At 33.9% G+C, this 12,038-nt stretch overlaps 1 protein-coding gene across 3 annotated transcripts in view; it reads left to right on the forward strand.

The window, feature by feature from the left end:
- Window positions 1-12,038, forward strand: part of LOC127836369 (heat shock 70 kDa protein 12B-like) — a 349,365-nt gene that overhangs the window by 18,081 nt on the left and 319,246 nt on the right. The window lies entirely within an intron of this gene.

Raw genomic sequence — 12,038 nt, forward strand, 5'->3', positions numbered from 1 at the left:
TAACAAATTTATGTACATTTCTCACATTGATACACATTTTAAGTATTAACAAGTAATTAAATAAGCATAAACGTTCCTCATGCTTAACAATTAATGTTTTTAACGGTAAAGTATAGATGTACATAGGACTGAAAATGTGTCATGTAAATTGAATTTATGGAATTTATTTAATTTCAAGTAGGTAACTACAGTCAACTTTCTATTATACTGGTGGTATAAGTCGGCTATTTAAAACAAAACACAAATTTGTAGATAGAAATGGTACAGAATTATAAAAATCACTAGCAAAAGGAAATTGTAATAAGTTATAAACTGGTTATTATTATTGCAATTTATTCTATAAATTTTTGGCCGGTTTTCCGAGGAAGTATTTGTTTAAGAAGCCATGATCATGAAAAGCAAATAAATATATGTACAGATTTTTAACATATCAAAATGATGCAAAAGTACACATAGTCATGATATATAACATTATTAGAAAAACACAACCAAATTAATATAATACAATCATCAATTAGCGAATGAAATTAAGAATATAGCAAATTTATGTACATTTCTCACACTGATACACATATTAAGTATTAACAAGTAATTAAATATACATGTAACTTATAAGCATAAATGTTCCTCATGATATATAACATTATTAGAAAAACACAACCGAATTAATATAATACAATCATCAACTAGCGAATGAAATAAAGAATATAGCAAATGTATGTACATTTCTCACACTGATACACATATTAAGTATTAACAAGTAATTAAATATAACTTATAAGCATAAATGTTCCTCATGCTTAACAATTAATGTTTATAACGGTAAAGCATACATGTACATAAGACTGAGAATGTGGCATGTAAATTGAATTACTCAATTTCAAGTAGGTAACCACAGATTATACAGTAGTAAACGGATGTAAGAAAAAAGTAGACTCTTTGAAGAAGCAGTAATGTAGTTATTATCATTAAGGGGAGACTATTTAGACAATAATGTGCCCTAATTAATAATAAAAAGGATGGCTATACAGGTTTTGAAATGAAATTCATTTCCAAGTACATAATAACGCATTAGATCGAGACTTAACAAAAACTAACAATCAATTAGTGCACTGTAGTAGAACATATACTATCATTTGGTGGTCTGGTGGCATTTGTATTTATAAACAAATGTGTACTTGTATTGAATCTTTGTTAGCGTTTAAATTTACTGAATATAAAGCGTATAAATTTGCTTGTATTTTTAAGTAAAGGTAAGGATTCTGATGATAAGAATGAGCTAAGGGAAGCATTATGTGTGTCATTACCTAAGAATTGTTCTCTTTCAGTATTAAAGAAATCGCAGTTAAGGAGGTAGTGGTGTTCGGTGCCAACCTGACCCGAATTACATAGCCTGCAGACTCTATCTTCAAATAGGGTTCCGTCGTATCGGCCTGTCTCGACTGGAAACCAGTGGTTAGCAGTCCTGAATTGGAATAGGTAAATGTATTCTTTTTTGGTGAGTTTAATAAGGTAGTTTTCAAGGGATGGTGATTGTTTGAAGCTGGTATATATTTGTCCTTTGTGTGTTTGCTGTAATTGGTGGTGCCATTGGGTTTTGAACTGAGTTAGTAACTGTGATTTAACTAAGCGGTGGATATTAATTTGGTTTATTTGAAACTGATTATCCCATATGCTACTTTGGTTAACTGATGTGAGTATTTCTTTTATTTTGTTTCACCATTTAAAATTTGAGTTTGGGAGGTTCATCATGTACTTATAAATCTGATGTGATATTTTCTGTTCTTTGCCTTGAAGAGTTCTACACCAGAAGGAGATCATACGAGTTTTAATATTGATTGCAATTGGATGCCTGCCAAGTTCACCGTATAGAAAAGATATAGGAGTAGATTTTCTGGCTTTAGTAATTTTTCTGAGGAAGTTGTTGTGTACTCTCTCCAGAATGTCTATGTTTTCAAAACCAAATATTTCTGAACCATATGTTAAAATTGGTAGCACTGTGTGGTCGAAAAGTTTAAGGATTAAGTCTATGGGAAGTTCTGCGTTGTTTGCTCTGATATATAATAGGTGCATTGCTTTTGTTGCTTGTTCAGCTAGGTGTTTTCTTGCGTTTAGGATTAAGCGGCGTGTTTTTCTTATGTGATTCAATATGAATGAATGTTATATATAAATAAACTACGAAAATTTGCTGAAAGTGTGTTTTTTCCAAATAAGCCTATGTAATTGACCTTCTTAAAGTAAAAAAGCCAATGTCCCCTCTAAACCGGAATCGTCTTTAAACCGGAGTTTCCTCTCGGTCCCGGGGATGTCCGGTATATTGTTTTTTTAATGTAGAAAGATTGCGGTGTGTTTTTGCACGTATTATTATTATTATTAATCGGTTTATTTGTTATTTAGAAAGTAAAAGTTAACGTCCTATACGCAATTAAATGCATGTAATACATTCATCACTTTGAAAATATTATTAGATATTATATTATAATATAAAAGGTGTTTACAAAAAGATCTTTATTAAGCCCGAACATTTCAAACTTAATAGTACGCAGTTATCTAGAGTAATTTCAATTTTATTTACTGTGATTTGTAAGTTTTCTCTTAACAAAACGCACATTCAGATGAATTCGAATGCTCAAGACGAAAATAACTATCTCCGCACCAATCTGAGTATATTCTAGTTTTCATACCAGGAGTAATCTGACAATCTCGGAGACAATAAATATGTGATTTGGTTTAATTGAAAAAAAAAAGTCGAAGACATCAATTCGATTTTATTTTATTTTAATTGAGAAGCCTACATATGTATGAGATGAATGTCAGATAATCCATTTACATACATGTACTGGTATGATTAAAAAATGTACCTTAACAGATACATTTTTTAACAGATATCTTCCTATATTATATTCATCATTTTGATCGTTTAAATTCTGCATTTTATGAAACAAACAACTCTTTAAGCTATCCTCAAACATACAAATGCCCAAGAACTAAATTCACATAACGAGGTTTAAGGTTTGTGGTATCACATGATCTTATAACATATGCAGTAGCTTAAATACTATTGTATAAGTGGTGTATCACATAATAATCCAGCAATTGGTTGAAACAATATTTATTTGGCTATTTATATACAGCATGTAAGCAATATAATACCATACAAACATACTAGCAACATTCGACGAAATATGCTTAACAAAAAGGACTGCAAAGTATAAACTGACAGAATTGAGAATAAAGCTTGAAGCTTATGCTAAGTATCTCTTCTGTCTTTTGGAGGTGCTGCTGATAAGGTGTAAACAGTTGAGCATATAACTACGATGTAAATAATGTCGAAACAATGAATAGCGAATAATATAAGCATTTATAGGTATTATTGCATAAACTCTATCTATAATGCCCTCTGGCGTGGTGCAGAAACTTGGAAAAAGGAGGGCTTAACAATGCGATTCATGTGCCGTTCAAGCCCTGTTATGTATTTTTCATATCCATAATCTGGTCCACGCGCAGTTACTTCCCTTCTCCAGCTTTCGACGACTTTCCAAGCATAAATGGGGAACTGAATAAGCACCAGTTTTCTCATGCATGCAGGGATAATGACTATTATAATCCACTTTTCAAGTTATACCATCTGCACTCTCTTGACAACAGCTTTACTTTATTGGCAACGTCAATGAAGTTAAGGTTATTTACTCAACACTTTCAAAAGACTATGCTGTAAATGTAAGTGTTTATGTACCTTCAACGTTCCTGCTGTAAATTCCAAAATAATTCATTTCTTACTTTGCGCGGCTGCATTTCAAATTTGCATTAATCCACTTGCATTAAACACATTTTAAATCGAAAACTGCCTATCCGAAGGTAAAGCCTCGTCATTTCGGATGATGAAAGAGTGTGGAACATGTAAACACAACCTTGAACTGTATTGAAATAATTGAAATATTTTGTCGATGTCGAATGAACAAAACATTTTGTTTTCAATGTTATTTAAAATTATTTTGGTATGTGTGATTTGTTTATGCAATAATAGCGAAAATAAACATTTTCTCGGACATGATCATCTGCGGGCGCACTCGGGCAGGAACGGATTTTTCGAGCGCCCGCAGATGATCATGCCCTCGAAAAGTGTATAATCCCTATATACACTATTGAAATGAAAAAAGAATAAGGGAAATAATACAAAAACGTAAGATGATGATGTAGATAGCGAACGAAAGATATTAGGTTTGCATACATCAGCATTATTAGTTTGTAATAAAGAATGAGATAAAAGTGACAGAGTTATCGCGACTTGAGAAAGTTACGATAATAAAAGAAACAGTTGCGGGGCGGGGCATCGTTAGCAGGATGAGGTCTGTTCGTGATGTGGGGTTAAGTTAAAATCTATGACTTTCTCGGATGAAAGACTGAATATGTTTGAATATACGTGAGTTTTCTTCGTATGAACCGTCTTTGACACCAAAGAGAAGAAGTTGTAAAGTTATGGGTTGAAAACTGGAAATATTGTCAAATAGGATTGCTCTTTTATCTTTATAAGTTGGTCAAGTGTAGAAAAAGTGGTATGTGTCTTCAATCTCTCCACATTGACAATATGGACTTTCCGAAATGTTTTTCGCATACAAATGTTCATTTAAGTTGCTGCAATGCATTCGCAGACGTGCATGAAGAACATTAAACATCAACTCGCCATCGTAGTAATGCATGGGGATTTTTTGTTTGTCTTTGTTTAGATGTGCTTTGAAGGTAGAAAGAGAGGGAGTAGATCTAACAGATTCAGGTAGGGCGTTTAATAGGTTTATCGTTGATGGTAAGAACAATCGTGAAAAATGCTGTGATTTGCAATGAATGGTGCGTATACTATCGGAATTACGAAGTGGATATGCCGTTGTTTCACCCACACTAGAGGGGATAAGTGCAGACAATATGGAGGTGATAGAGAATTATGCATCTTGTAGAAGAGAGTCAATTTATGTTTAGTCCTCCTATGTTTTAAGGGTTCAAGAGCCGTTACATTATTATATAAATTCTGCAGTGCTGATAGACGTGTCCCGCCACTAGTTATTCTTGCTGCTTCTTGTTGAAACTTGTCAAGCTCAATTTTATCCTGTGCAGTTATATTATCCCAGACTACATCAGCGTATTCAAGAAATGGTCTTATGAATGTCGTATATACAGTTAGGAAGGACATTCTTTCGAAGGTAAACTTAAAAGATCTCATTAGATTTATTCTCTGCCATACTTTATTCTTAATGGCTTCAATGTGGTCATGCCAGGAGCATGAGTTAGAAAAGTTCAGGCCTAAATATTTATGAGACGAAACCGTATTTATTGTGCAGTCGTTACAGAAAAGAGGAGGGTGGATCGGGCGGTTGATTTTTCTTGATATTACTAATAACTCGGTTTTAGATGGATTAAAAGTAACCAGCCACTTATCGGCCCAGGAATGGATTTTTACAAGATCAGCGTTGAGAAGAGTGGCTGCATCAACCGGATTGTCGACAATTATATAAAGCGTGGTATCGTCTGCAAACAGACGGACTGGACAGTGAATATCTCGCACATTGTCGTTGATGTATACAAGAAAAAGGAGTGGCCCTAATATTGATCCATGAGGAACACCAGCGTTGTTAGGCAGTGAGTCAGATATACAACCGGAAATGACAACACACTGTCTTCTGTAATTAAGATAGTCCTGTAACCAAGATAAAAGATTGCCCGAGATACCACTGAGTCTTAGCTTATGGATTAGCCCTGCGTGTCATACTCTATCAAAAGCCTTAGAAATGTCACAGAATACCGCCCTTACCTTTTTGCCCTCATCGAGGGCTTTACAAAAAGAATGATAAACCGAGACTAATTGGTTGACAGTTGAATCTTTAGGTATAAAACCTGACTGGAATGGGGATATAAAGTCAGAAGCCCTTAGATGGTTAAAGATGTACTTATGAAGAATTCTTTCAAGACATTTACTTAAAACGCTAAGAAGTGATATTGGTCTGTAGTTACCTACATCCTGAGGATCTGACTTTTTATAAATTGCACATACATTTGCTTCTTTCCATTTCCGTGGAACCCTACCGGTATTTAGTGAAAAATTGAAAAGATTTTGAAGTGGACCTGCAATTTCAGCTGCTATTTCTTTTAAGACTATGCTATTTAATTGGTCCGGACCTGAGGCCTTTCCAGTTTTCATAACTTGATAGAATCTAGGACATCTTGACGGGAAATGATGAAGTCCTCTAAGACGGGGCAATCTGGCGTTTGGATGTTTGGGATGTGAGTATGTGTATTTGGTATCGTTAGATTAGATTGTTATTGAAAGAATGAATTTATTATATTTGCTTTATCAAGAGGTGACTCATAAATGGTACCATTATGAATTAAGGGAGGCAACTCGTTATGTGTGGTGTTTTTATTTTTAAAGTTTTTGATGATTTTCCAGAAGTCTAATGATGAATGCTGTTGTTCGCGTATCATTTTAGCAAGGTTATCGAAGTGGAGTTTTTTTGCTGATCTGACGAGATTATTAACAGTGTTACGTTGTTTGCGATAAGTCTGCCAATGTGTGTCTAAATTGGAGGCCTTGGCTTTCGTATGTTATTATGTAACCATGGAGGATCAGCTGTCCTTATTGTAACAATTTTAGATGGAATTGTGGTGTCACAGAATGAGATTAGTTGACGTGTGAAATTTGACGTATATATGTCTATATCATTGTCGCAGCAGTCATTCCAATCGAAGTTTTGCACAAGTTGACGTAATTAAGTATAGTTCCCATCTTTGTATCTCCAAATTTTTCGTTTAAAAGTAGACCCAACATTTCTTTTAAGGTTGATGACGCAGTAGAGTGGACAATGATAACGAACTTGTTGGTGAAGAAAAGGTTCACCAACGCCACTGTTTAACACTGTTAATGAAGATGAAATCATAAAGAGGTCAAGAATAGATTCGAAGGTTTCAGTGAAATGGGTAGGTTCGTTGATAATCTGGGAGAAATCATATTGTAAGAGAAGAGAGTCCAATTTGATCTTGCTCTGTGATTTATCCAGCAATTGAAGTGTTCTTTCAGCACAGGCATTTTCTCAACTGTCAAATCATAAATTAATAAAAGCATTGGTTGTAAAACACCTAAACTTTGCATTCGCTTTTGCCGGATACTATTTCTTCAATATTCTTTTCTATCAACATTTAATCTAAATTTATCCACATGTTGCACTACTTGTTTTTACTTTTTGACTATCAACATGTATTTAAATATAAATACTTTAGAGAAAAACAAAAGATCTATATACCACTCCAGTAATGAAACTGCAAAACAATAAATACTTAAATATTGAAATGTTTGTTTTGCACAAAAGCAAGTCATATCATGTCACAATATTATTATATATTGAGATAAAACGGATGCTGTCGGAGGTCAATCCCTGATTGTGGCCGCCTTCGACTTTGGAACCACGTACAGTGGATATGCGTTCTCCTTCAAAAACTCTCTAAATGACGTCATAACTAACAAGAGTTGGGTCTGGTAAATTTAAAACACTCAAAACACCGACAAGTGTTCTTCTCAATGAGGATGGTGAATTCGACTCATTTGGATTCGACGCCGAGGATAAGTATTCGTCTTTGGCAGAGGAGGGAAAACATCATGGTTGGAGACTGTTTAGAAGATTTAAGATGCTTCTACACAGTCAGATAAATGGTCACATTTATTATTTACTTCCATGTTCCTGGCGCACCATGGACACTAATTAACACGAGTAACGAAATATAATTATATTCAAGTATAATTGTCAGTAAAATACAAATGTTGTTACTATCGAATGCATATGTATGATTGTACTAGGGTTAAGATAACGACGAAATTATTTTCAGGCATAAGCCCTTATAAGGCATAAGAACAAAACATTTAGTTACATAAAACAATCAATGTTTAATGTGATAGCATTCTACAATCCTCATCAAAACACATTTTCTCTAAGTTAAAGGTAATTGTGTATTCATTGTGAACGCTAATTAAATGTGTTTACACATTTGTATACCTTCTCGTTATGAAAATAAATGACTATAACAGGTTTTCATTTGTTGTCGGGTGTGGTATTACAGGTGTGGCATTACGGGACTTATTATATAAGATGTACCTCTCCGCGAAGCTTGTGTATTGTAAACTTGTACTGTTTCAGCGAATTTCGTGTTCAGCAACAGTTGAAGATTTGGAAGGTAATACTTTCCCAGCCAAACCGTTATTTACGATGTCGCTCAAGTATGTACAGAAACCCCTGTTGGTCGCTTTGAGTATAAGTAAAATTGGAAAGTTTGAAACTGACATCAGAAACATAATTACTGTACCAGCCATCTGAAGCATTGCTGCACAACAGTTCATGAGATAAGCAGCGATTGAGGTTCAGACTAGTATATAAATAAATAAACAATTGTTCATCGATTTTTCTTTGTTAATATATTCAACGTAAATCCAAAACAAGTGCCATGTTCATCTGTCTTTACCTTGATTATATTTTCTATCTTGAAAAAAAACTAGATACTAAATAAGCGCTTTAAGTTAATAATACAATCGGATAATTGATCACGCTCATATGATGTATTTATACTACACATTTTTATAACAGCATTTTTTTACAATAACGTATTAGTTCATGGTACTGATTAAAACGTCTTTGGGACTTTTGGCCACTGAAACATGAACATTGTACTTTAACCATACATGTACGCTTGATTGGATGAAAGGTTACGTGCAAGTGACGAATTTAGATGACACGTTACTATATCAGCGTGGTAGTTGTTTGTTAACTCTGATTACTCTTTTAGGTCTGCACTATTGGTCAGGGATTACTATTGGACACTGTTCATTAAAAATGAAATTCAAAAGTTAAAATGGATAAATGGTGCTCGTGACAATTTACTCGGAGTATGACTATGTTAGTATGGTTTGTGTATTGGATCGGCGCGTTTTAGTGCACAATCCGGGACAGCTTTCTTTTAGGACTGTTGGCCCCTGAAACATGGATATTGCAAGTTACGAAAAGTACGAAATTTGATGAATTGTGTCGTGCACGTAACGACGTTAGACTTAATGTGACTGTATCCGCGTGGTAGGTGTTTGTATACTCTAAAAGCCCAAGGAAGACAATTTTCTGAAAAAAACTATTGCTTTAACTTTTGGCAACCAAACATAGGTACGTTTTGGTAATAAAAATAATCGGTATAATAAACCTTAACGTTAAAAAGGGCATAATCGGGTGACGACCGCCAACAATTGATACATTTAGACTATAAGTGACTGTACCAGCGTAGTAGCTGTGGCCCCTACAATCGTTTCTAATGGAGAAAAACTCGTTTGTTTTTTTTGGCAACTGCAACATGTGCGTTACAATTTAATGACAAGCTAAATTGGATGAATGCAAATGACGACTTTAGACGGCACATGACTATATCAACATGTTAGCTAGCTTTAAAAGTAAGGGACCGTAGTAGTGCTTAGATAAATCTCTTGTTTGGCAATGAAACACGGGCACTTCACGATTAAAGTTAACACAATCGCTAAATGTGATATATATACGCGACGATTTGAGACGGCTCGTTAATGTATCGTTTGGTTTGTGTCTTGCGTTGAAGTTATGCGTCTTTAGTAATATTAATCTGCGGCATATTAATTTGCGATAGATTCTTCGGTTGCATGGTGGTGTCTTTAGTTACATGGTGCTACATTTATCTGCTTTCGTTACATGATATTTTCTTGTGTTACATTGTTGTTTCTTTATTTGAAATTCTTAAACAACAATAAGTTTGTTTTATATACTGTTTTTTAATTTAGCAGTAAATGTATGTTCTTTTGCCGTTTTTAGCTGTCGGTGTAAATTACTCTCACAAACACATTAGCTAATACTGGAAGAGTTGGATTTGTCACATTTTCGGAAAGCAGAGAAGAACCAAGGATGGACCAACGCGTTGTATCAGGCATACAAACTTACAGGAATCATGGGCATTTAAACGTATTCTGGCATTAAATTGCAAGATTTTTCCATTGGCTTTACGTTAAAAATCTAAAACACTTAATAATGTATTTAAAGCAAAAATTATGTTATTGCTTAATTATGTTCATTACACACAATTAACATGAGTAATTATGTATTTTGTTTTCGGATAAAAAAAAAACGAGCAATCCAACAGGAACAGCTTGCAGCATCAAGGACAGATTCATTCGTTTTTTACTGTATTGTATTGCATTGACAATCTATGTAAGTGAAAAACAAACACAAATGGCATCAATATGACATTTAATAACTGTTATAACTGTATACAATTGTGTTGAAACCTCTGTCTTTGTATGTATAGTAACTTAAAAAATGTTCAACAATTTATGGTCAAACCCATGGGGATACATGATAACCTTTATCTTTCAAGTGTTCCAAAAAACTAATTCATGACATCTTATCAACAAAGCCTTCATTATTATTTATGATCGCTTATTTGTATAACATCTATGATCAATACCTTTGTAAGGTCTGTGCGTGCAAATACTATGCATTTCTGCGTAACAGCAATAATTATTTAACATGTTCTTCACTAGATACCGTATCGTATAAGACTTATTAAAAATATATTTGATTTACTATTAGTCTATTTAGAAATCTAACGCTGAAACAGATTATGTTTTCGATCCAATTCAGCAAACAGAATTATCTCGAGACCAAATACGACGCGGGTCAAACACGGTCATAGGTGACTATAGTAACGATAGACTAACAACGCCGTTCCTTCCCCATGATGCACAAGAACAAGTGTCAGATGGGAATGTAACACAAATGACAACCCTACTTATTAGATAAGTGATTGTTGGTGACCTGAGTTTCAATAATTGATAATGACTCGCTTACATGTCTGAAACAAGCCTGTGCGTAGTGTAGTATGAGCACATATGTCGAAGTTTTTGATACTGGAGGATTTCTTGAAATTGAGTTTTCTTTTGTTCTGTTAAAGTATTTAAATCTTTCGTCTGATGAAGTGTGTATAACTCTTACTATTTTCAATACAATCTCTATAGCCTTACATGTTTATTTTTGGTGATTAAACATCCGGTGGATGTATTAACCTGTAATACGGGAGACATAGAGTAATGTTTTTGTCGCTAAATATAGCATGTAAGTTGTTCAACATGGCCGTGGAAGAGTCCTGTTCATGTTACAAATTGGCAGTTACGTAGTGCAATTATTGTTTGTTATAAATTTTCACCATGAAAAAAACTACTTTACTGTGAAATTATTTAAATTCATGATGTACACAATTCGAGCAGTTTCAATAGCGGACTTATTCGCCCGGTCTTACATTTCTGCCTTTTCGGCAATTGAAATTTGGTGGAAAAGTTTTCTTTAATCGAGAAGAAAATGCATCGATCGTTACTGTATAAGTATGTTAATTGGCAGTGGTGCATGTCTCCACGTCTAGATAATTGGAGAATACCACATATTTTGTAACACAGCCTGTTAAACTGACATCTATTTATTTATTGAAAATCATTTAAAGTTATTCTCATCATCGGATGCGCGAATTGCTTACCTATCTGGCAAGTTTTGAAAACAGTGTATGATGCATTCATAAGTTGCATAACGTCTTGAGCTACGGAACCGTTTTAAAATAAAATATAAATGTTCACTGCGCGCAAAACTAGTAATTCCACAGTTACTGCATATGTACAAGTATTTACATGTGTGTAGTGTTACACATGGCACAGAATTAAACAACAAAAACATTACATACTCAAATTCCTGTAATGTGAGTTTCTTGACTGCTGCATATAATAACATTTACCATTATCCAAATCCTAGGGCTTATGATATACAACTTCATGTGGAAGAAGCTGGTACTCAAATTCCAAAATTGTTTTTTTCAATTTTTACGAATAAAAAAAAACACGTGAACAAATGTTTGGAAACTCTATGAACTTGTATCAAACAAATTAAACAATTTGACTTGAAGCACTACCAGTTTTGTTGTCAGAAAAAAAATTCTTTGAAAACTTCATTTCA

Source organism: Dreissena polymorpha, chromosome 6 (genome assembly GCF_020536995.1).
Source record: "Dreissena polymorpha isolate Duluth1 chromosome 6, UMN_Dpol_1.0, whole genome shotgun sequence".
NCBI classification, from domain to species: domain Eukaryota; kingdom Metazoa; phylum Mollusca; class Bivalvia; order Myida; family Dreissenidae; genus Dreissena; species Dreissena polymorpha.